The sequence below is a fragment of the Miniopterus schreibersii genome (assembly GCF_964146895.1).
Source record: "Miniopterus schreibersii genome assembly, chromosome: 3".
NCBI classification, from domain to species: Eukaryota; Metazoa; Chordata; class Mammalia; order Chiroptera; family Miniopteridae; genus Miniopterus; species Miniopterus schreibersii.
The window spans coordinates 11,351,556-11,369,361 of record NC_138103.1 but is presented as its reverse complement, the minus strand read 5'-3'; the positions used below and the strand labels follow the sequence as shown (position 1 = coordinate 11,369,361).

Sequence of the window (17,806 nt, the reverse complement as noted above, 5' to 3'; positions counted from 1 at the left end):
CTCTTTGCCCCTCAGGAGCCAGGGACCGACGGCTGAGTCCCCGCGCGTGGCTCCGACGCCCCGCCTCCCCTCCCTCCCGCACAGCGCGCAGGGCCCGCTGCTCACCACGACCCTCCCCAGCGCGCGGGATCCCGCCTTCCATCCGCTCCCCGTCGCCCAGCGGAGCCCGGGTTTTCTGGCGGTGCTCGCGGCCTTTGCGAGTGAAGACGCTGCTCCTTCCTCTCTAGCAAACTCCGCTCTCCCTTGACACCACCCTTCCCCGCGCCTCCCTCCAGTCGCTCTGAAGTTGCTGCTGGGAGCGCCCCCTGGCTCCCGGCCGGTACCCGTCCAGCTCCTCGTGGCCCGCCGCCTGGGCCTCCGGCATTTCCCCCGTTGCCCTCCGCATCCTCCAGCTCTCCCGCTCTCCCACGTCCTTCCGCACGCCAACCCGCATCTTTCTCCTCCTCAAGTCCAAATGTCAACAGGCCTGCAGGCTCTGCCAGCGAGGCTCCCTGCCTCCTCTCGGCCCTGCCCCTGCAGATTACTCCTCCCACCCCAGGTACAGCTTCCAAGGCTTCCACTGTCCCAAAGACCTTTCTCCTGGGGCCATGGCCATTCCGTTAACATTCTCCAGTGTCGTTCAGAGGCCTTTATGGATTTATTTGTCATTACTAATCATCCATTGACTACTGGTTGTTTCTAATTTTATTACCTTATACGCATTCTTGTATGTAAATTTCTGACATCTCTGATTATTCCCTTTCTTTAAATTCCTAAAAGAGGTCAAAGAAGGTTACTATTTTAAAGACTTTTAATATATATATACATACATATATATGTGTATATATATTTCAGGGAGAGGAAGGGAGAGGGAGATAGAGATAGAAACATCAATGATGAGAGAGAATCATGGATGGGCTGCCTCCTGCACCCCCCCCCCATCCAGCCCAAAACCCCGGCATGTGTCCTGACTGCCTGGTCCATAGGTTGACACTCAACCACTGAGCCAACACCGGGCAGGGCTAAAGGCTTTTTTAAACATGTTGCCAAAGGAAGTACATAAGCTTGGGGTCAGATGCCTAGGTTCAAATCCCAGCTCAGGCATTTGCTAGCTGCATGACTTGAGCAATTACTTCCCCTCGCTGTGCCTCAGTTTTTTAAGTTCCTAGTTTATTAATCCTCTCATGAGAAAATCTGCACAATCACCACAGATAAAGCCACTGAAGAATCTTTACTCCTTCTTTCTGCAGCACCAACATTGGCCTTTGTCGTTACCCTGACTTTCTTTATTCTGTTTTTGTGTACCTTTCTGTTTTCTCGAGGTCTTTTCATATAGGCCATGTATTATTGCAAGTCTATGTTTGGGTTCACTTTTCTTTGCATAATCCAAGGAATTATAAATCATGCCAAAGCCAGTTGTCTTGCCATCACCAAAATGAATTCTGAATCCAAACGCAAAGATGACATCTGGTGTGGTCTTATACATTTTGGCTAGTTTTTCCTGAATTTCTGTCTTAGCTACTGTTGCCTTTCCAGGGTGAAGGATGTCAATAACCACTTGTTTCTGCTGAAGTATTCTGTTGGTCATGAACTTCCTGGTCTAGATAGTTACTGTGTTATTCATGATGATGGCCAATCTTCACGCAGCCAGGGAGGAAAAGAGCTGTGCCTCAGTTTTTTCATCTGGTAAATGGGACAATAATAGCTCCCACTTCTTGGAGTTATTGTGAGAATTCACAGAGTATTATCATGTGGGTCTTTAGTTTTAACATTTATATTCCTTAGTCCACTGGTTCTCAAACTTTTTGGCCTCAGAACCCCTTTATACTCTGTAAATTATTGAGCAGCTCAAAAAGCTTTTGGTTATGTGGGCAGTGTTCTACATTTTTGAAAATCTCTTCAATATCTGGTTTAAGCCAGCTGGATTCTCATATCTGCCTTTGTCTTCACTCCACTGAAATATGTGTTGGTTTAAGTAAAAGAAGAAAATACAGCCCAGGTGGGCGTGACTCAGCGGTTGAGCCTTGACCTAGGATCCAGGAGATGGCTGTTTGATTCCTGGTCAGGGTACATGCCCAGGCTGTGGGCTTGATCCCCAGTCAGGGGCGTGCAGGAGGCAGCCGATCAATGACTCTCTCATTATTGATGTTTCTTTCTATCTCTGTCTCTCTCCCTATCCCTCTCTCTCTCTCTCTCCCTTCCTCTCTCTGAAATCAATAAAGATATATTAAAAAAAGAAAAAGAAAATACAGCCTCACACAGATAAGTAATTGGAAAAGGAAGAAGTGTTTTCATATCCTGTGCAGATAATTGTGGAGATAATTGTGGATAGTCATCTTTGATACTACACCAACACTTAACCACTGATAGTTTTGTTACTCAACTCAAGGGGTTCACCACTTGGGGTGTTCTAGTCAAGAAAGAAACATGGTTGACACAAGGTAGTTTTATTTACTTGCAGCAAGTAAAGGAGACAGGATTCACATCCAAAGATCAGTCTCCCTGAAGGGAGGCTTAGTTATTGCTTATATACAATATCTGGTCAATTACATGTTGATTTCTTCTTTGCAGTTGGCTACATTTATCCCCTTTAGTTCCTGTCAGGCTTATCCTATTTACAGCTGCATCTGATAGGTTTGAACATTTAACAAGTGTAACATTTAGTAAGAAGGGTGCAGACCTTGAGACCCTTCTCCTATCCAACAGTTTCTTTTTTTCAAATCTTTTGTTGGCACAAAATTAAAATTTTTATTATTATTATTATTTTAGGGCGCGAGGGAGGGAAAGGGAGCGTGTGAGAGAGAAACAGATGTGAGAGAGAAACATCGATCAGTTGCCTCACGTATTCATCCTGACTGGGATCCAACCTGCAACCTGGGTATGTGTCCTGACGGGGAACTGAACCTCCCACTTCTGGTGTATGGGACAATGCTCCAGCCAATGAAGCCACACCAGCCACGGCTCTCTAACAGTTTCCTTTTTTACTCTTTTATTAATCCTCACCCAAGAATGTGTTTAGAAAGAGGAAGAAAGAGATCGATTGGTTGCCCTCTGTATGTGCCCTGACCAGGGATCCAACCCACAACTGAGCCACTTCAGCTGGGCCTAACAGTTTTTTGAAGTTTAGCTGCAATGTGAAATCTGAAATGACATCAGTGCCCTTTTTGTATTATATTACATTACAATCCATTTGTCTATTTTTCACTTTGAAAGGATCTTTTACCCACATGTACTTTTGTAACATCATGGGTGGTCTTTTAGAAAATATTGGTTCAGCCCTGACTGGGGTGCTTAAGCATCAGTTGGTTAAGCATCCTCCCAATACACTAAGGTTGTGGGTTCAATCCCCCGTCAGGGCACATACAAGAATCAACCAATGAATGTATAAATAAGTGGAACAATAGATTGATGTTTCTCTCTCCCTTCCTATAAATAAATAAATAAATAAATAAATAAATAATTTTTTAAAAGTCTTATGCAGATCTTGCAAATGTTGACCCATCTTAATATACAATATAAAAAATATAACATTCATTAACATTGCCTCCAATCTCATCACAAAAGTCTTACAATATTGGGAAGCTGTGAAGCTAAAGGTGGCAGACACAAGTGTTCCAAACAAAATTAAACTTTTTGCTAGAAGGTTAGGTAGAATTTTATCATTGGCAACAAATATTGCCAATTGTATTCCTTAAAGTAACAGACACCATTCATTTTTTTTATTCCTCACCTGAGGATATTTTTTCCATTGCTTTTCAGAAAAAGTGGAAGGGGGGGTGGAGAGAGAGAAACATCGGTGTGATTGGTTGTCTCCTGCAACCGAGGTATGTGCCCATCCATGGCCAGAATCTAACCCGGCACCCTTCAGTCCCCAGGCTGACGCTCTAACCACTGAGCCAAACTGGCTAGGGCCAGACACTGTTCTTTTTTAAGAAAATGTTTGCCAGTCACCAAAGTCTGAATAACCACAGCTTGCCTATGGGTCATTTTTTTCCTAGTAAAATTAGTATTCCATGAGTAAAAGCAGCTAGTTCACCTTGCAACTCAAATAATTACACATATCCTTTTCCTCAAGAAAACAATGGTATGCAATTGAAGTGCTTTATGTACACTTCTCACCTCCCATTTCAACTAACAAAATATTAAAAAGATGTGTGCCTAAGGACAAATATTTAATAAAATAATAATTTTTTAGTGCTCATTGAGGACTGTCTTAAGTGAAAGAGTTGTTCTTGCCCAGCTGGGTGTGGCTCAGCTGTTGAGCATCAACCTAAGATCCAGGTGATCGCAGTTTGATTCCTGGTCAGGGCACGTGCCCGGGTTGCTGGCTTGATCCCCAGTTGGGAGGAGGCAGCTGATCAATGACAACTCTCTCATCATCGATGTTTCAACTCTCTCTCCCTCTCCTTTCCTCTCTCTTTGAAATCAATAAAGATATATATTTTTAAAAAAGTTGTTTTTCCCCCTGCCAACATGTGGTGGTGATGTGCACAGTGACAACTAGTGAATTTGCTGTCTCTACCTTGATTCATACTAAGACTCAGCATTGCTTTTGCATGATCAGTACAAAGTCCACACAGTGCAAAAAGCAAACTTGTTTTCTCAACATTACTATGAAAATAATCACGGATTTCCTGAAAGGGGTTTGGGAGCCCCCAGGTGTCACCAGGCCACACTTTAAGAACTGCTGTCATTTTTCTACTGGGTTGTTAATCATTTTCTTACAGATTTAAGAAATAAATTTTTAAAAAAATGTATCTTTATTGACTTCAGAGAGAGGAAGGGAGAGAGAGAGAAACATCAATGATGAGAGAGTCATTGATCGGCTGCCTCCTGCATGCCCCCGACTGCAGATCGGTGCCCTGACCGGGAATTGAACCCCGATTGCTTGGATCCTAGGCCGACGCTCAACCGCTGAGCCATGCCCGGCTGGGCAAGAAATATTTTTAATTGAACTCAGATCAATCCTACCATTCCACATATGACAGAAATAACATTTGCACTTGTAGAGGGCTAGGGAAATAGGTGTATGTTGTCAACTGAAAGTTGTTGGTGTTAATTCAACACTCAACAGGTGCTTCAAAGAAGAAATCTTTATTCAGCGCAAACAGCTCTTGTTATTCAGTGTAACATAGCACAACCATAAAAATAGCACAGCTGTTTGGAGGCCCTGGTGCAAAGTGGCCCATGGCCCAGGCCCCTCTCCAGATCCAGTGTTTCCGCTCCTAGTCAGCTCCACCCAGGAAAAAGCAATCACCAGTGGAAAGAAAAGTATGCTCATGGAGTCAGAGGGAGCTGATTTATTTAGACAGAAGTCCCCGTCCCTGGTCCCTGATTGGTCCACCTTTATGCAAATGAGGACTCCAAATCCTTGACCTTTGACTGGTCCAAAAGGCACTGTTCTGATTGGTCAAATGGAGCCACTCTAATTGATCTGTGAAGAAGCTAATGGAAATATAGCTGGGCACCTCCAATCTAGGAGGAAAGCCTCAGCCCTATTGGTTGAAGTGGGATCTCAGGAACTCCTATGTAAGGGCTGGCTCAGATGGAAAAAAAGTACAGGTAAGCAGTTCAGTGCAGAGGCTGGTAGTTCACCGCAGCTTTCTCCCTGAAGAGCAGTTTGCCTGAGAGGCCATTGAGGAGAAATGGCTGCTAGGCACTGTTTTTTTGATTTGAGTCCAGTTAGCCACCAGAAGCCCTTCTTAGTAGGTATTTTCTTTTTCAGGGTCCGCAATGTGTTTCTGGAGTTGAATCTAGTGGTCTTTTCCAGTTTGAGTTTCTTTTTTTAAAAATTATCCTTAACAAATTCTTCCCATACTGACTTGGATAAATATTTGATTATTTTCTGTATTAGTTTTTCAGATATGCCAAACAAAGAACCACAAACAGGGACTTAAACAGTGGAAATGTATTGTGTTGCTGTGCTGGAGGCCAGAAGTCTGAGATCAAGGTGTCCACAGGGTTGGTTCCTTCTGAGGGCTGTGAGGGAGAATCCGCTGCATGCCTCTACCCTTAGCTTATGTAGGCATCTCTGCTTCTACCTTCACGTGGTATTCTCCCTGTGTGTGTATCTAAATTTTCCCTTTTTATTAGGACATCTGTCATATTGGATTAGGGTCCACCCTAATGACATCATTGTAACTTAACCATCTGCAAAGATCATTTCCAAATAAGGTTACATTCACAGGCACTGGGGGTCAGGACTTCATTGTTTGTTTGTTTTTAGGTGTTTAACCCATAATATTTGCCTTACTATTTCCTAGTGGTTTGATAATATTTCCTTTTCCATTTGATTGTCTCATGTTTTGGAATTTATTTAACAAGTGTGTGTCCAATATTTCCTCAACACTCTGACCTTGGGAATTTCAGTGAACAAAACAAAGATTCTGCTTTCAAAGAGCCTATATTCTCAGGGCCGTGGTGGAGACAATAGATATAATAAGCAATTAAATTATATAGTTTGTTTAAAGGTAATTACTATCTGAGGGAACTTTTTGAATGATGGAAACGTTTCTTAATCTCGATTGGGGTGGTGGTTACATATGGCAAAACACACCCAAGTGTACACCTCAAACAGGGAAATTTTATTCCGCGTCAACTATACTACAAGAAAGTTAATTTTATGAAAAGTAAGTGTTCTGAAAGAAAAGAAAGTAAACAGGGAAAGGGGATCGAATGAGGGGGCTGCAATTTATATTGGAAGTTGGGGTGGAGTAAGGATCTCGCTCACATTCTGCCGGTAGTGGGCCATCCGCCGCTCAACCGCCCGCCCACACCCCCCACTGCAGAGGCACCTTCGAGCCGGTGTGCGGTCCTTACACGGCCTGGGTGAGCGCCCTGGGCGCACCGGGCAGGACAGGCTGGGCCGGCAGGGCCGCGGCCGCGCTCCCGGCGGCGCTCACGAGCGCGCATTGAGCGGCCAGGACCGCGGGGGGTCCGAGCGCGCCCCCTCCCGGCTGCCGGGAGCCTCGGGGCAGCGTCCGCCGCAAAGGCTCGTCGGGAGGGAACTCAGGGTGAAACCAAGACCTGCTCTCCACCTTCACCAGGAGACACACAGAGGAAACTGGCACGAGGGTGAAACATTGTTTTGTTTGCCTGTCCTCGCCTGCCCCTCCCACTCCTGGCCCAGTTTCTGAATAATTAGACCCCCTGTTTATCCCTCTGACTTCCTTGCTTTATTGCAATTTCATTTTTTGGCCTATCCTGAGGTGACAAGGATTTTAGCCATAAGGCCTTTTGAATAATTTATAACAAATATAAAGTAACTCAAATGTCCATCAAATGATAAACAAATGTGGTCTATCCCTACAATGCAGTATTATTCAGCCGTAATAAGGAATGAAGTACAGATACACTCTACAGAGTGAGTGAACCTAAGTTCAGAAAATGAGGAGTGAAAAAAGCCAGACATAGAAAAAGGCCACATTTAATTAGCTCATTTACTTGAAATGTATAGATTAGTCAAATCCATAGACAGAAAGTAGGTTAGTGGTTGCCAGGGGCCAGGAAGTTTGGGGGGCGTGGGGGGTGACTAGTATAGGGTTTCTGTTTGGAGTGATGAAAATGTTCTGGAATTAGACAATGGCGATGGTTGTACAACCTTGTAAATATACTAAGAGCCCCAGAATTGTACACTCTAAGATGGTAAATTTTATGGCATGTGAATTAAATCTCAATTTAAAAAGAAATGGAAGATCGAGAAAGTGACAGATATATTAGAGTTGCCCCCTCAAAAATTGTTTGTACACCCATAATTTCATCTATTTTACATCATTTCACTTTAAATACCGAGTGAAACTGAAATATCTTTTGTTCCCTGATTCTAGACGTTCATTTCCTGCATATTCTCATAACCTCTTTCACACTAAAGTAACTGTTTAAATACTTGTAAAGATCACTGAGCTATATTTTATGCTGACCCTGACCTCTTTGTGAGAGAGGCAGGCTACTCCCCGGGCCCAGCTGGCAGGAAGCCAGGAACCCATTAATTGCCCCAATGACTTCCCTTCTTCTTGCGGCGGGTTAGCGGTTAGACTGAAGGGCACTGCCGTCCGCAAGACTTACTTCCTGAGCTTAAGTTTTGTTCCCTTCGCTCACCCATGCGTGCTAACAAGAAAGACTGACCTTTCGGTGACCCTCTCTCATTTAAATGCTAAAAAACACACCCCTGGGTGGATGTTTAACATGCTAATGAGACATACCACCCAAGAAAAAACATGTAGTTCCACTGCGCAAGCGCCAGAGTCCCCCCTCTACAGACTTAGATGTCATCTTTTAGGCCTCAACTTCTTTAAAACTGTTCCCCGGCCTTTGTTCTGGGAGCAGCTCGTTTTTCCTTTTCCTGCGGGCTAACTCCCACCTACGCACCAGCTATAGTAAACCCCTCCCTAAGAACTATTATTTTGTGTGTGGTGAACTCTTTTGATTTCCTTCTCTGGAGTCCCCAAGAACCCCTGACGTTGTTAACCGTTGGATTTAGTGGCTACCAGTTCCACCGTGTGACTGTTTTTCAATCAGAGGGTATAAGCGTTTAAATGTCATGACCTTGACATAGGTGAAGAAGGAATGCACTCCAGTAGGTGTGCCGTCAGAATCAAATTACAAACGTGCCTTAAACTCTGGCATGCCCACATGAGATGGTTCTCATTCCTAAAGTATTATTCAGTTTCAATCCAGAGATAAATATAGCTTAAATCTTTTTTTAAAATAGCTTGAAATTTAAGCCGTGCTACTGTTGATGTGCAAGCTAACGGATGAAGCCATACATCACTCAGTTCCCTGGTTCATGTTTTTTAAATAAAGTAGGACTGATGAAAATTTGGATCATACATAATATTTTAAATTACTAATGGCTATAAAATATTCTAGTTGGTTGTCACTGACTGGAGAAAGCTAAGGAGACATGATAAATAAATGCATTTAAGCCCGGCCGGGTGTGGCTCAGCGGTTGAGCGTTGACCTAGGATCCAGGCGATCAAGGTTCGATTCCCGGTCAGGGCACATGCCCGGGTTGCGGGCTGCAGCCGATCAATGACTCTCTTGTTGATGTTTCTATCTCTCTCTCTCCCTCTCCTTTCCTCTCTCTGAAATCAATAAAGATATATATTAAAAATAAATAAATAAATAAATAAATAAATGCATTTGAGATCTTAGATTAGATCCTGGACTAGAGGAGGACATTAGTGGAACACCTGGTGAAATTTGAGTAAGTTTGGGGTTTTAGGAGTTTAGCTCATTTCTGTGGTTAATTGCCATGGTTATGTAAGATGGTAATATTAGGGAAAGCTGGGTGAACAATATATGGAAAATCTCTATACTTTTTTAGGCAACTTTTCTGTAAATCTGAAATTATTTCAAAATAAAAAGTTTTAAAATTATAGTTTGTGGTTAGAAAGAAAGACATATACTGTATTTCCACACTTTGTTATAGCAATATACACATTTATAGCATGATCTCCCTTGTGTGTAAAAAATGTACAAATGAGTCCTGGCTGGTGTGGTTCAGTTGGTTGGCATCATCCTATTCATGGAAAGGTTGCCTGTTGGATTCCCCATCAGGGCACATGCCCAGTTTCGGTCTCAATCCCTGGTAGGGGGCATGCAAGAGGCAGCTAATCGATCGAGGTTTTACTGTCCTTTTTTTTTTTTTAAACATATCTTTATTGATTTTAGAGAGAGGAAAGGAGGGGGAGAGAGAGAGATAGAAACATCAATGATGAGAGAGTCATTGATCAGCTGCCTAGCCCGCAACCCGGGCATGTGCCCTGACCGGGAATCGAACCCCAATCTCCTGGATCCCAGGTCCACGCTCAACTGCTGAGCCACGCCCGGCCGGCAGGTTTCACTTTCACATCGATGTTTCTCTCTCCCTCTCCCTTCTTCTCTCTCTAAAAATCAATTAAAAAAAATATTTTTAAATGTACAAATGTGTCCCCCAAGAGGATATATTCAAGTCCTGTCACCCCCAGTAGCTCTGAATATGATCTTATTTGGAAATAGGGTCTTTGCAGGTGTGATTAGTTAAGGATCTTAAGATGAAATCATCGTGGATCGAAGGTGGGCCCTAAATCCAATGACTAGTATCTTTATAAGAGGAAAAAAAGGGAGATGGGGATGCAGATACATGGGTCATGTGATAATGGAAGCAGAGATTGGAGTGATCTATAAGCTAAGGAACTCCAGGAGTCACCAGAAGCTGGAAGAGGCAGGGAAGGATCCCCCCCTAGAGCCTTCTGGGGGAGTGACACCTTGATTTTGGACTTCAGAACTGCAGAACTGAGAAGGAATAAAATTTTGTTGTTTTAAGCCACACAGTTGTGGTGATTTGTTACAGCAGTCCCAGGGGACTAATACACCTATTTGGATTGTCCTTGCACTGAAAACATCTGGAGGGACAAGGTCCAGTCCACCAGAAATGAGGATTGTAATTGTGTATGTGGGGGTGGGGTGGGGGGGGGTTAGAAAGACTGCCTTTACTTGACAGTTTACTTTGTATGTTTCTCTTCCTTGTGAAATGTTTACAGGATCTACTTTTCATCTGTTAAACTCCTGAGACCTACACAGGAAAAATGAAGGAGAGCCTTTCTTGCCATTTTAACGTATTTAAGTGTATGATTCAGTGGCACTAGTTACATTCACTGAGTTGTTCAACTATCACCACTGTCTATTTCCAGAACTTTTTCACCACACCAAACTGCGTTCCTCCCCCCAGCCACAGAACTACAAGATAATAAATTTGTGTTATCTTAAGCTACTAAGTGTGTGCTAATTTGTTACGGCAGCAATAGGTAATTAATCTAACCTCATTCATTCATCTATCCATTCATTCATTCCTAATATTTATGGAGCAACTGCCTTGGAAACAAAACAGACACAAATCCCTGCCCTCCTGGAGAGTGGTGAGGGAAGACAGGGAAGGGGCCAGACAGTGTTCAATTTCTGCTAATTCTTTATTTTATGCTAAGGAAGATCTAGGATCTCATTACAACTTCCCAACAGCCCATGAGGGAGCTGTGTTGTGACTCTCATCACATAGAAGACCCAGGCAGGTGGGCCAGCCTCACAGGCACCTAAGTAGTGTGTCCATCTTGGGGTGATATTCCTCAGGCCCAGGGTCAGTCATTGCTTTGGTAGGCCCTCAGCTTCCTCAGGGCCCCAGAAGGATGTGGGCTGTGATGTAGCATCAGTGATGCAATAATTAATGATGGAAAGATGAGTTCAAGGAGACACAGACCATGGAGGCTCCTGGATGCTCCATCTCTGTCCCCCAGGCACACTCAGCCCCCTCAGGCCTGAGTCTCCTCCTGCCCTCAACCCAGCCTCTATCTCCATCTCCTCTCTCCTCCCCTACCTGTGACAGGGACCTGTGTTTCCTCTTGGCTGCAGACTCCACATTGTATCCCTTCCCTTGACTGACTCCGGCCCAACCTGAGGTGGTTTTTATATTTTTGCCTTGGACTTTGAGTGCAATAATCAAGTGTTCTATAAAACCACACAGCACAGCTGTTGGGCCAAGTCTGGAGTTGACTTGGCAGCCCTGTTTCCAGCATTTTGGACCCTTGTGTACCCCACCAGTTTTAGTGAGCCCCTGCTATGTGCTCGGGCCTGACCTGGGCACTGGGAGGACAGCAGCAGGCCAGGGGAAGGGATTCTGGGCATCTAGACGCTGGTTCAGTGTTGACTGTTATGACTGGGATGGAGCAGGAAGGGGTGCACCTTGCTTATGGGAAGGGGAAGTGGCCAGATCATATGAGAAGAGAACCCTGACTCCAACCCCTGCAACCACTGTCCCAGGAAGCCAGACCAGTCTCTGCAGCAACTGGCCTTGTCAGTCAGGACTCTGCCAGTGACCACAGTTTCTTTATTTTCCCCCGGCTTCCAACTCAGGATCAACAGACAAATCCCAATGTGCTCCCCAAAACATTGCATAGGACAAACACCTGCTTCTAGTCAGCCGCCCCAGCTTCCCCGGGTCCACAGCCTCCAGTCAGGGTGGGCCCTAAGCCAGCCCTTTTCCCCCCAGTAAAGCTTTTGCACTACTCTGGATGCTAGTGGCATGGCTGAACCCCTTGCTATATAGTCCATCTGGGAAGAGGGACAGAACAGCGAGTGGAGAGTGCTGCTGACCTGGGACTGGGGGTTGCCCCACCGGGCACGTGCAGAGCTAGAGACCCCTGAATTAGCTGTGTCTGCATCTGGAGTATTGGGTTTTATCCTGAGGCCAGTGTGTATGGGAAGGTACCATTGGACTGTCTTATGACATGAAAATGATGGAGGCAGTGATGGACAGAAAAGAGGTCACCAGGTGGCTCTGGCCAGTATGTTTCCATGGTTAGAGCATCAGCTTGTGCACCAAAGGGTCATGGGTTCGATTCCCAGTCAAAGGCATGCATCTGGGCTGCTGGTTTGTTCCCCATCCCAGTCAGGTCACATGTGGGAGTCAACCAGTTGATGTGTCTCTCTCACATCCATGCTTCTCTCTCCCTCTCCCTCCCTTCCACCCTCTCTGAAAAGCAATGGAAAAATATCCTCCATTGAGGATTGGCACAAACAAAACCACTGGTACAGGCAACTACACAGGTTCATACAAAAGGAGGCAACCACCCAACCAACCAATCAAAGGACCCAGAATCCTGGGATTCAGAGTCTGGTTCTGGAAGAGTCAGGCACACAGTATGCACTCAATAAATGTGTATTTAATTGATTTTTATTTTGCTCAAAAGTTGACTTTGTTCATACTCTAAATATAAATCCTGCATAGCATGTTGCTTCACATATTCCCCATGAAGGTGGAGCCTTCCCCGCCTGGCCAGGGAATTGGAAAGGGTTTCAGTCAACACTTTATACTCGCCTCTCCTTTGCCTCAACCTGCAAGAGAAGAAGGTGGGCATGTCAGACAGGGCTGGGAGGGTATGGGCAGCTAGTTGGGAGGCGCTGCCGGACCCAGGCCAATGGAGGGCCCCACTACCTTCTCTGATCTGAACTGTGCCTCACTCAAACCATCCCCAGGCCTCCCTCTTACTCATGTGCAGCTCCCATCCCCAACCCATCCCCAGCCAGCCCCAGGCCTCCCCAGATGCTAATCCCAGGCTTGCTCTCACCTTATTACTGTAGATCATGAGGAATCCTGTCACCATGACAAATCCTATTGCGATGATGCCTGGGGCCAGCATATGTGCAATAGGCCCTGTTGCCCCCAACCTCAGAAATGCACCAAACGCTCCCTATATAGAGGAGGAAAGGGGCAGGGTGACCTCAGTGACCCCAGGCTTACCCCACAGGATAGAGATAATAAGGGCACTATGGGGCTCCAGGTCCCAGGCTGACAGGGTGGGTAGGAACCAGAGAAAAGACAGACACTAAAGATGGCCCATCCCCCTGAGTTCAGGGGAAAGAATGGGCTCCAAAAGAGATGCTGGCTCTGCTCCACCCTCTGCAGTGAGCAGCTGGTGGCCTCAGGGTGGTCCTCGGCCTCTCTGGGCCCTGCCTCCTCATAGGTCATGGGAATGACACTCTCCACCCCCTGGGCTGGAGGGAGAAAGCAGGTGGATATGTGGAGGCACCTGGAGCAGGACTGGCCAGTGGAAGTGCTCACAGGGTAAGCTGGGCACACTGCAGAGGGCCCTTCGGGCTCTGGGGGATGAGGTCTTTCTGACTCCCCCAGCATGGCTATGGCCAGGTCTGTGAGCCCCAGCAGGGGATGGAGGCCGAGGGGTCCGTTGGTCCTCTGAGAACTCTTGGCCTGTAGATTGAGATGCCCATCTCATGTGTCCTGGGGTCACAGCCCAGGGGGAAGCAGTGGGCCCCCTATAGGATCTTACTTGTCTTTGGGTGCATCCTATAAATGGAGAAAATGACCAGAGTTCTGTTCCTGTCCAGGTAACTGGTGGCTGGGCATGGCCAGGCCTGGCTGATTTCCATGGGGGTATACCCTGACTCACCAGACTGACGGTCAACTTGGGAATGTTTCCTTCCACCATCTTCTCGAGGTATCAGAGCTCACACCTGTGGGGAGAACACCCCAACTCATCTTTCCACATACTCCAACTCCCCTAGGGCTTCTGGGACCTCCCAGGTCCCAACCTCACAGGGATCCTGCCTAGAGGGGATCACCTCAACAAGAGACCTGAGCATTAATTGCCTAGGAGCTCAGGCCCATTCTCTGGGGGGTCTGTGGAGGTCTCAGGGCCTGGCTCTGCCTCAGGCCCAGGAGCCTCCTCTGTAGGCCTGGGGGAACAGCTCACCTACCTTCCCCACCATTGCCTCCGGGCTTCCCAGCCCTGCTAGGGCCACCTTCCCCAGCCCCTTGCCACAGGGCCTCTTGCTGCCTCCAGAGCTGAAAAGACCGGGGACCTTCACAAAGGCTGTTCTCCACCTGTCCCACATCCTTGTTCTGCCCAACCTGGAGGGGTGGTGGCAGCAGATGGCTGGAGCTGAGAGGTAGACCAGCCTGACCCTCCTCACCTGTCCTCCACTCTTTCAGAATACCACTTTGGCTGGACTCCAGGGTCCCTTTGGGCCTATGGACGGTGACCACTTCCCCTAGGGTCATCCCTCATGGCTTCCTGGCTCCTTACCCACTTTGGGAAACTGTTCTTTGAGGGAGCTCCTGTGGCCACCAGCCCAGGTCTCTCCCATTTGCCCCACCTCCTGCCCATCCTCTTCAGTGAACCTCTATACCTTGAAAACCCAGCATCCCCCATCCCTTGAAAACCCAGGCTCAGCCCCTGGGCCCCTCTCCTCTGCTCTCTGGGTCATATGAGGACACTCACAAGCAGCCTCCTGCTCCACCTTCCCTGTCCACCAGGCTATTTCACTTGTCTGCTCAGAATTCCTGACACCCCTCCTCCCCCAACTCACTGCTCCCAGCAGGACCCATGGGTCCTAAGAACCTGCCATGGGACAAGCCTGGGAAGGACCGGAGGGGGGTGGTCCTCTGGCAGGTGACAGTGAGGTAGGGGGGCTGGACCATTGCAGGAAGTTCCAGGTGCAGAGAAAAGAGCAGCTGGGGTCCTTGACCCACTGACATTCCCTGCCCAACTCCCCCCACACCTCAGCCTATTCAAAGTCACACAGTCCAAGACAGGATGTCTCAGCTAACCCTGGCTTTCATCCTTTGTCCTCTGCTGCCCCTTCTAGAAGGAAGATCTGATTCCTGCATGCAAATCATTTCCCTGCTCTATCTAGGCCTCCCTTGGCTGAGGACCCCATTGTCTGAGGCCAAGCCTGCTGCCCTGTCTCAGATAACGAACCCTCTGCTGGACTCCCACATCTGGGTGGAGCAGCTCTCCTACTCTGGTGCCCCTGCCAGTCACCCTGCTCTCACCTTGGGGAGGAGACCAACCTCTCTTCTCAAGGTGCCTTCAGACTCTGGCTGGTCCAGACCCAGAAATGAACTTGAGACTGCTCCCTTGCTCTTCCTCCCAGGGAGAAACTGCCTTTTGTTCAGCGCAAGTGAAAGCAAAATAACCCACAGGTGGATTACTGGAAAAGCAGTGGCTTCACTGAAACCATGTGACATTTTCCTGAGGTTATTGTGGTTCATTTTATTTTCTCTTTCACTTGTGCTGAAGGAAAAGCAGTTAAAATATAGCTTTTTGTGAGACAACTAAGGAAAACTGAGGGTGAGAGAGAGGAGAAAACTAACGCCTGGGCAGGCTTGCCACATGGCTGGTAGAAAAGGAATGTATGTGAAGCCCCAGACAGCAGAAGCCGTGCTGTAGGTGGGGGGTTGGGGGGAGTGGGGCCATTGACTCTATAATTTTGATCCATTTAAAGTGGACCCTGAGCTTGTGTAAACAGAGCTTCCTGTCCAGCCCTTCTGTCCAGCCCCCACCCCATACTCATAATCCCTGGAGCCAACATTTTTGGCAGAAGACCCTTCTCCTGGGAGCTCACAGGCAGAAGCCTTCAGTCCTGGGAGACTTTCTGGAGGAGGTAACACTTGGACCTGGGAGGGTAATGACCAAGGGGCATCCTGGGGAAGGCCAACAGGAAGGGGCCTGAGGCCTCCTGGGGACAGGTCCTACAGTGGAGGGCCAAGAGGGGCCAGGGTCCTTGACACATACAAAATAACACTCAACCTTACCATCCACCACCTGCTTATCCACCACCCACCACCCACTACCCACCATCCCTGTATCTCTGCATCTAGCTACCTTTGCTGAGAATGCAACCTGCCTGACACATGTGCCATGACAGCCATGAGAATATAGAGTTCCTCTTTTAATGCATGATTATTTCAATTAATTGAACTAGTATCCTATAGATGGGCATTTAGGTTTTCTCGTTCTATATTATGAAGTTGTGCCAACGTGATACGTACATGAATGTTTCTGTTGGACCTTCAGCCTGCATGGTGCTCTGCAGCCCCTCCAGTGAGTGGCGCCCACTGTAGCTCTGTGTGTGTGTGTGTGGGGGGGGGGGGTGTGTTCTGCAGTGCCGGGCTGAAGGGTCCTTCCAGTCTAGAGGAGTGCCATTTCATATTTTATAATTTTATAATTTTTAAGTGATGGGATTTTGACTAATTGATCTTTTACTTTTCAATAGTTTTCCCCCAGTATTTTTATTTATTTTTTGACTCCCACCCCCTCCCATAGTATTTTTATTATTATTTTTTTAATCCTGACCTGAGGATATTTTTTCCATTGCTTTTCAGAGAGAGTGGAAGGGAGGGGGAGAGAGAGAGAGAAAAAGAGAAAGAGAAAGAAAGACAGACATCGATTGGCTGCCTCCAGCTCATACACCAACTGGGGCCAGGGATTGAGCCTGCAACTGAGGTACATGCCCTTGGCTGGAATCCAACCTGGGACCCTTCAGTCCACAGGTCAACCCTCTAACCACTGAGCCAAACCGGCTAGGGCCTGGAGCTGAAACACAACTGGGGACAAGGGTCAGAACCTCCTTGTCCTGGGGGCTTGATGCTTAATGGCTATTCTCCTGCCCTCTTGTTAGTTCCCCCTCTAAGGGGGTCTAACCTGTATGACTAGCAACATGCCAGGGGAGGAAAGGTCAGGGGAGGGTCCAAACCACATGACCAGCGATATGAAAGGTCAGGGGATCTAAACCGCATGACCAGTGATATGCTAGGGGAGGACAGGCTACCCTGGGGACAAAGTTCTTATTTTCCCAGTTTTTCCTAATACTAGGCACCGAGGGCTTTCCACCCTGGTGACCCTCTGTATCTAGTCCCTTGTCCTTGCTCTGCTCCCACCTAACTGCCTACCACATTAGGATTACTTACTTAGTCTCTTTGGACTAAGTAAAGAGACAGTATTTTTATTTATTTATTTATTTATTTATTTATTTATTTATTTATTATTTTTTAATCCTCACCCGAGGATTTTTCCATTGCTTTTCAGAGCGAGAGGGAGGAAGAGAGAGTGAGAGACATTGATGTGAGAGAGACACATCTATTGGTTGCCTCCTACATGAGCCTTGACCAGGACCAGGATCGAGCCTGCAACCAAAGTACATGCCCTGGGCCGGATTCAAACCTGGGACCCTTCAGTCCACGGGTCAATGCTCTAACCACTGAGCCAAACCGGCTAGGGCCCCCCAGTATTTTTAAATAAAAAATACCAAGCCTGGCAGTTATAATTTATCTGAAATAAAATTCCAACTGCTAATCCCTCCAAAGAGACTAAGTAAATAACCCTAATGTGGTAGGCAGTTAGGTGGGAGCAGAGCAAGGACAAGGGACTAGGTACAGAGGGTCACCAGGGTGGAAAGCCCTCGGTGCCTAGTATTGGGAAAAACTGGGAAAATAAGAACTTTGTCCCCAGGGTAGCCTGTCCTCCCCTAGCATATCACTGGTCATGCGGTTTAG

The 17,806-nt window shown here is 46.9% G+C and overlaps 1 long non-coding RNA gene and 1 pseudogene across 2 annotated transcripts; both read right to left on the bottom strand.

Annotated features, from left to right (window-relative positions):
* Positions 1-1,161: 1,161 nt before the first annotated feature.
* Positions 1,162-1,603, bottom strand: LOC308554488 (small ribosomal subunit protein eS24 pseudogene; annotated as a pseudogene). The gene has a single exon. The product of its transcript is annotated as a small ribosomal subunit protein eS24 pseudogene (transcript).
* Positions 1,604-12,669: 11,066 nt separating this feature from the next.
* LOC308555070 lies at positions 12,670-15,484 on the bottom strand. The gene is made up of 4 exons (XR_013998471.1): positions 15,305-15,484; positions 13,920-13,983; positions 13,080-13,202; positions 12,670-12,846 (listed from the first exon to the last, which is right to left on the bottom strand). It is a non-coding gene; the product is annotated as an uncharacterized lncRNA (long non-coding RNA).
* Between the last annotated feature and the right edge of the window lie 2,322 nt (positions 15,485-17,806).